The sequence below is a fragment of the Mus pahari genome, chromosome 21 (assembly GCF_900095145.1).
Source record: "Mus pahari chromosome 21, PAHARI_EIJ_v1.1, whole genome shotgun sequence".
Lineage (NCBI taxonomy): Eukaryota > Metazoa > Chordata > Mammalia > Rodentia > Muridae > Mus > Mus pahari.
In genome coordinates, this window is record NC_034610.1 from 12214347 (window position 1) to 12222544 (window position 8198).

Genomic DNA, 8198 nt, shown 5'->3' on the forward strand with positions numbered 1-8198 from the left:
CTATCTACATTCTGCTGTACCCATAGATCAGAATCTGGATCAGTAACCACCAGAGAAGCTTCTTTTTGAAGATGGGAACTAATACAGAGACCTACTCCTGAACAATGTACAGAGAATGAACACTCAGTATTAACTGGGATATCTTCATCAAACCCTTCCCCTCATGGCTCACAGACCTAAGCAAAAGAGAAGGCACAATGATTCTAAGAGCCAGAGGTGATGGATGACATCAAGTCCTTTCAGACACAACAGCCCTGGTACCCATATGAAGTCACAGAGCCTGGAGCAGTATCCACAGGGCCTGTACATGTTCAACTCAGATTGTAACCAAGGGCAGAGAGGGGGAAATAGCTACCAACCCTCACCAAGAAGCTACCACCAATTGATATCTCCTCAAAAAAGGAAAAAAAAAAAAAGAATGGCTTTCTACAGCAGACCTCAGTGGGGATATTAACTACACTTCAGAGCAGGCTCCAACCCTAGCAATAAACCAATATAAAATAAACTCAGCAGTACTTCTGTAGACTTTGTGTCTCATACAGCTTTTGGGGGACTTTTTTGTCTTGCTAGTCTTTGCTTGAATATTATTATTTATGATTTTGTATTTTTTGATTTGTTTTATATACAAATACTTATATTTGTATATAAACATGTGTGTGTGTTTCTTCTGTTTTCTTCTTGTTGATATTATTTCTTAATTCTTCTTTGTTTGCTTTTTTGCATGTTTGTTTATTAGAGAGAGGTGGTGCCTAGAGTTGGGAGAGTAGGAAAGTGCAGAGAAAATCGTAGGAGGGAAAACCAGTTCATAATATACTGTGTGAAAAAGATTATTTTCAATAAAAATGATTTTAAAAAGAGATCTATTTTCCAAGCCAGAACACATGAAATGTCAAAAGGGAATTAACTACAGGTAGAACAGAAGCCACACAAAATACGTCATTGTTTGTCCTTGCTTCTATGTTTCTTCTCCCCCCCCTCCCTTCCCCCAGACAAGGTTTCTTTGTATAGCTCTGACTGTCCCGGAACTCATTCTGTAGACCAGGCTGACCTTGAACTCAGAAATCTGCCTGTCTCTGCCTCCCAAGTGCTGGAATTAAAGGCATGCACAGTAAGAAGTCATTATAGTAGGATATAGTGAAGGAGCAGAAGTCAAAACATTAGCAAACAAGGGACACATTTCCAAATCCTGATTCAAAATCACAGTTGTTATGATTCTTGAGGTGAAGCCCTTGAAGTGGAACAGGAAGAATTGTGATCAGTGTTGGACAAGCAACATAAATGTGACCATGAACCAAGGCAATCACATAAAGGTCCTAGAATTAGAAGGAAAAGAGAATATTCTTTCTGGAGACATTGATGGTTACCATTATATGACAGAGCTGGTAATGAAAAACTAGAACAGGGTATGACATCCAAACAAAGGATACCATCTTAGCTGTTTCTGCCTGAGTCAGTATCTTTGTTTCATTCTGTTGCTGTGTAAATACGACGAGCAACTCATAAAGGAAAAGATTTATTTCACCTTACAATTCTAGGTTACAACCTGCCATTGAGAGACATCATGGCAGGACTTCAAGCAATACCTGAAGCAGAAACTACAGAACTATGTTGTTTACTTATTAACTTGTCGCATATTGACTTGTTGACTGACAACTTGCTCTCTGTCTTGGTCCCAGGTTTGTGCTCAGCTCCATTTCTACACAGCTCAGGTCTAGCTGCCTAGGGATGGTGCTTCCCACAGTAGACTGTTCCTCCAGTATCAATCATCAATCAAACTAGTGCCTTATAGACCTTGCCATAGGCCAGTATGATACAAGCAATTCCTTAACTGAGGGTCTTTTTTCAAACTAACCGTGGCAGCATCAGCAACCACAACAACCTCTTGACCTTTAGGAAAGCAGAGCTTCAGAAATTCTTCCATGTCATCAGGGATTCATTTGCCATTGCTGTTGTCAGGCCAATTAGGCAAAGGCTGAAATGGATGCTGGAATCTGAGACTGTTTTAACTCCTTGCTTGACAGAAAACAAAGGTCATATCTTTCCCTGTTTTGATATCCTGGAAAGAATTCTTCACCTTTTAAATGTTTTAATCTAATCCATTATGCTTAGAATTCTTAAGGCTTCACTTTTTTACGTTGGTATTAAGTCATAGCTGAGATTAAAAGTACTTAAACTTTTCTAAGACAGTGATTTTGTATTTGATAATGAATACTGAGAGATAAGCACAGTACGTCCTATCCAGGAGTAAAAATTCAGAGTATGTGTTTAGACAGTATCTTATACTTCATTTTGTTCCCTAAATGCAACATTTTATTATATTAGGCACATAGCGTGGAATCTACTACCTGCAATTCAAATGTATTGTGTAGGAAAGGAAACCTGACAGGAACGTCTACGTGATGTCTGTGTCAACTGCCAGCACTTAGCGGAAGGCATTTCACGTACAGTTCTTGACTTTAGCACTTTGCTCAGAGTAAGCTCTACATGCAGAATCTTTATGCTGTTAGTAGCCGCATCTTCACAATTACACTATTATTTCCCCTGCCTTCTTTAAACAGTAATCAAGGTGGTTACATTTGTGTGGGAAAAAAATAACTTCCTTAGGGAAGGCTATTATGTTTCAGGAAAAATAAATCTCCGTAAGACTCTTTTGTTTGTATTTTGTTTAGAGACTAGGTCTTACTGTGTCAATCTGGCAATGAATTTGTAAACCTTCTGCCTCAACTCCAGTGCTGGGATTTCAAGCATGCATAAAGTCACAGCATTCTTAAAGATGGCATGCCATGACCATGATTTCAGTCATAAGCTACCTGGCCCATAGGAGAGGCAGATGCATTTTTATATTCAAGCTCCTGGTTATTCTATAGCAGAAGGTCCTTGGGAGGATTTTTACATTTGTATTGAACATAACGTATTGAGGAAGTTTTATAAATTTCTATTTTGCTTGAGGAAGCATACAACTTTTACTAGGTAATACAAAATTCTTTACTGTTATGGTTTTAAAAATATCTTAAAAAGAAAAATAAGGAACGTAGCATGCCGACATGGAGAAACAGAAAAGGCAGTTCTCGTTCCCATGGTGCAAGTGCCAAGTGACCTTTCAAATCTGAACTAAAACAAATTGACAATGACAGCTTCAGATTTCCACTGATCTATCTTGGAAAACATTATTGCAAATTGTATCTTACCAGAAGTGCTTTTTTTGTAATAAAAATGAATTATTCATGAAAAACACTTCATTTCATAGTGCACCTGCTGAGAAGGGTTTGCATCGCCTATTGAAGTGTGTGCGCAAGCTGTGCAATTAAACCTTCACTATCAAATTTATTTTGCTTTGCTAATGCCTTATAATGTATCATAGGAAGGCCAATGACAAACATGTATTTGTATTCATAGACCATTAAAACAACTAATTAGTATTTGAAAAGGTCACTGAAAAGGTCAGAGGAAGGCTTTCTGTGGTAGTCAGCCACAGATTGAAGTGGTAAGGGACACTTCGTCTTCTTTTGATTGAATGTTTGGCTTGAACAGGAATTTCAGACACACACACACACACACACACACACACACAAACCTGAACATTTTTATGTTGAGGATTGCAATACCATCAAAGGGAGTGAGGCATTCAAAATGCAGGTGAAGTTCACTGTAAAGCATATTTGAAAAACAGTCCTCATTCATATTTTCCTTTTCTGCTACATAGACACAAGGTTGTACGTGTTTCTGCTATCTGTGAGGCCTGTGTAACAGAACCTTTTCTCTGTTGCTTATTCATATACTAATTATAATTTTTTATGTATTTGCTCTATAGAAATTCTACTCTGTGGAACAAAAAGACACAAATGTGGAAAGGGGACTTGTTGGGATGAACAGGTAAATAATCAGGATGGGAGGTTGAGTGGGAAAGTGACAGTAATCAGAATCCATTACACATGCGCATGAAATTCTCAAGGAACGAATTTAGTAAAAAAGATGAAAGTACTTCTAATGTTTTCATTTTTTCATTTACTCATTTACAACCATTTGTTCACCTACTCAGCTTCAGTTACTAGGCTCTGTAGCTCTGTAGATGCAGAGAAGAAAGTGCCCACGTCTTTTTAGAAAGTTCAAGATTAGTTGCAGAGATAGGAATGTAAATTTACATTTGTATTGCATTTGTAAAGCTGCCATGATTGATCTGTGCTCAAGGTGCTTTGAGAACTTAGAAGTGAGGCACCCTGTCCCTTCAGGTGTTGGAGGATTGCCAGAGAAAGTTTACCCAAGGGCATATGGAGAGGGGAAAGCCAGCCAGTTATGTGATAAGGGGGAGAAAACTATTCCAAGGAAAACTAACAAAGGAGACAAGAAACAGCCTGTCCAGCTCAGAAACTGAGAGTGCCTAGAGCGTGGAAGTAGGAAATAAGGTCAGGACCAGATTCTGTAGTGTCATAGAGTGTTGGACTTTTAATCTAAGACAGTGAGGAGCCCACTGTAGGCTCACAGTTTCAAATAATGATCAGAATGGTAGATTTACAGCATTTATTTATTTACCTATTTAGTTACTTTGTGTGATTGTTTGCGTGTGTGTGTGTGTGTGTGTGTGTGTGTGTGTGTGTGTGTGTGGTATGTCCAACTGTAGATCCAGAGGACTAGTTGCAGGAGCATGATATCTTTTTCCACTATGTAGGATAGAATTCAGGGAATCGGGATTGTGTAGCAAGTGTCTTTTTCTGATAAACAATGTCACTGAGTCATAACTTTAGTGTTAAAGGGTCATTCTAATGGCAGTAGGCAAGAAAGACTGAAAGAGGAGAGGAAGAACCCAGGACTAGGGGGATTTGAATAGTATCAAGGTAGGATATGCTGCTCATCCTAGGTCACAGTAAGGTAAAGTAGTAATGAGGTCGCAGATCTGGAACTTACCTGTCAGAGGAAATAATATCACCTGTAATCACTCAGACCTCTTACATAAAGGAACGTTGGCAACCTAGATAGATTTGATCAAGATGATGATTACTGAAGGAAAAAAAGACAAAGGCTAAGTTATGCTAAGATTTTATCAAGCAATTCTATAATATCATAAGATAGGAGTAACAAAAGCAAATTAAATAGTAAAGAAAACACTGTATTTTTGAGGACATTGGACTTATTTCCTATTCCTGAGAGGGCTGAATGAGTGAATATATATATATTCATAGTCAGATACTTAATTTATCTTTAGGTGGTAAGCATTTCAAGTTTTTCTATATTGGCTATGGGATGATTTTAACACTAGAATTTTGATTAGATTATCTTAATTAATAGAATTAATTAAATAGATATTTGCCCTGAATAATCCCCTAGCAAACCGTAACTTATGATAAAGTTTAAAAATCAGGAGAGAGTAAGACTGTGTGACCCTCTACATGGCAGCCTTTTCTTGCATTGGGCTAAAGCAAAGTTCTTTTACCAACTCACTATAGAAAAAAATAGTAGCTTCACCTTTGTCTGCAGCTATGTAAAATTTTAATAATGAATAACTTTATCCAAGTTTATTTAGATAATGTTTTAGTATAATAACAAGACAAAAATTTTAGCATACCACTGAAAGAAAAAATTGTGTACGTCTTTAGCTACACAGCTGTATTAAACTCTTAGACAAGTCAGCTCCAACTACGAGCACAAATAGTTTGAAGTTCTCTTCTACACTCAGGAGGTTTTTTTTTTGTTTTTGGGTTTTTTTTTTTTTAACTCTATAGAAAACATGAAGGTCTTAGAGTACAAGGAATTCTTTTGTAAACTGTGGTAGTATTCATATATTATGAAAGCTGAGTCAAATTTGAGAGCATGAAAGTTGATCCTTCTATAAATGCAGAGCCCTTAAGATTGTATTAATAATCGAGAGTAGACCCTGTTAACTTGCATTTCCTCTGCATGTGCTGAAGCTCCTCCGGCCGTATATTACTACTACTGTCGTATATTAGAGTTCTTACATTCTCTTCCCTTCTTTCTTTAATAACTTTATTTTTCTTTAATAATTTCCTTAACTCAAGCCTTTCTGAAATGCTGTAGCTTTGTGCAAGGGCAAGTCTTCATCTTACTGGTCCATGTTTCCATACGTAATAGCCCCCTTCCTGAATATCCTTCTCCTTCTCTGAAAATTGCCTCTCCTTAATCATTAAGTGAGTGCCCCACCCCTTTATAGGTCCTTGTTTTCCCTTGTTCCTCCTTTCCTGGTATTTGTGACATAGATATCCTCTATTTCAATATGTCCATTACCCTGTTGAAACAGAGAAATCTGCCTTGGATTACCTAACTCTTCAATATTATTGGATGATGAGCTCTGTGATTTTATTTTTATTTATTTATTGAACACATTCACATGTGTGTATGTGTGTGCGTGTGAATGTGGGTTTGTGCTTGCATCTATGTAAATGTGGGTTTGTATTTGCATGTGTGGGTTTGTGAATGTGGTACTCACAGAGGCCTCATCAAGGGAATATTCCTGGAGTTGGAGTAACAGATGTTGTTGCTAGGAAGCTGAACTGGACTCGTCACCTCTTAGCCATCTTTTCAGCTCCATGGTTAGCTCTTTGAGGGGACAGTATTTCTCCTTTTTGTCTGTATTCACCAGAGTTTCACATTAGATCTGGTAGAAAGTGAGTCTCAATAATTGTTGGCCAAATGAGTGAGTGACTGTGTGGATCAACAAATGCCTCTTTGAAAAACTTTCTTCACTTCCCACGAAAGGCTACAGGGAAGCAGCCTGACCATCTGCATATTGTCACATGTCCCAGGTCTTATTTCTGACTATATGTATTGTCATCAACTTTCTCAGTTGAGAGGAAAAATCAAGTTAATTTGATTTATACTACACCTTCACAAAACAAAGAAGGTGAATAATTTCTTATGCAATCACACACACAATGACAAGTTTTTATTCAGTTCCTGAAATACACATAACTAACACCCACAGTATCAAATCAGTTTGATTAATACTGGCTTCTAATCTTTGTAGTAGAAGGTTGTCATTTACTTTCAAAGTTTGAGTGTATGGTTTATCAATAGGGCAGCTGAGTTATTTTCTAAACTTGTAATAATCTATTTTTATTTTCACAGATAAACTCTTAACCATCAGAATAAATCCCGCCCCACTTCCTGCCTCTTGCACACCAAATCTATTTTTCTTCTAGACTGCCACAGTGCTTTTCTGGAAGTGTAGACAAGACCTAGCTCATTCAGAAACATTTTTTGTCCTACTTGTTTATAAGATAAAATTAGAAGTACTAAGCTTGGTATGGTTAAGAAACAAAGTATAGATTCAGATGCAGAGCAACTGACACTGTACCTCTTTGTTACTTAGCACTCAAAGAATCTTCTCTGAATTACTTATGTACATAGAATACTTTATTCAGGACATTTTTATTTTATACTGGCATTTCATTTTCTTCTACTCTAATGAAATTAAAATATCGGCTCAATGTCAATAATAATTAAAAAATAATTTTTGACTCCTTCCTTTTTAAGATTCTATATCCAACCTGATAGCTATCTCCTGACAGGCTCTGCCAGAACCTGGCAAATACAGATGCGGATGCTTGCAGCCAACCACTGGACTGAGCATGGGGTCCCCAATGGAGGAGTTAGAGAAAGGACTAAAGGAGCTGAGCTGAATCCCTTAGGAAGAACAACAATATCAACCAACCAGACTCCCCAGAGCTCCCAGGGACTAAGCCACCAACAAAGGAGTACATATGGAGGGACTCATGACTCCAGTTGCATATGTAGCAGAGGATGGCCTTGTCAGGCATCAAAGGAAAGAGAGGCCCTTGGTCCTGAGAAGGCTTTATGGCTGCCCCAGTGTAGGGGAATTCGAGGGCAGGGAGGAATGGGTCGGTGGTGGGGGAACAATATCATAGAAGCAGGAGGAGGGGGGAGGGGGCTCTGGGGCTGGGGGCCAGGAAAGGGGATAACATTTGAAATGTAAAATATCAAAAAAATCTAGGAAAGTAAGAAAAAAAATGATTCTATATCCCTTCGGTAAAATGTAATCTCTTTGAATATGTGTGATAGTCTAATTCCTTTACTATACAATAAGTTAGACCCCTTTTAACTCTTACACCAAGCTTTGACCAGCCTGAGAGTTGACTTCTGTCTTGATTGCTCTGGATTCAGACAGGCTTTATCAGATGATGCACATTCACCTATCTCAGGCTGGAGGTGGGCCTCTTTGGACATCC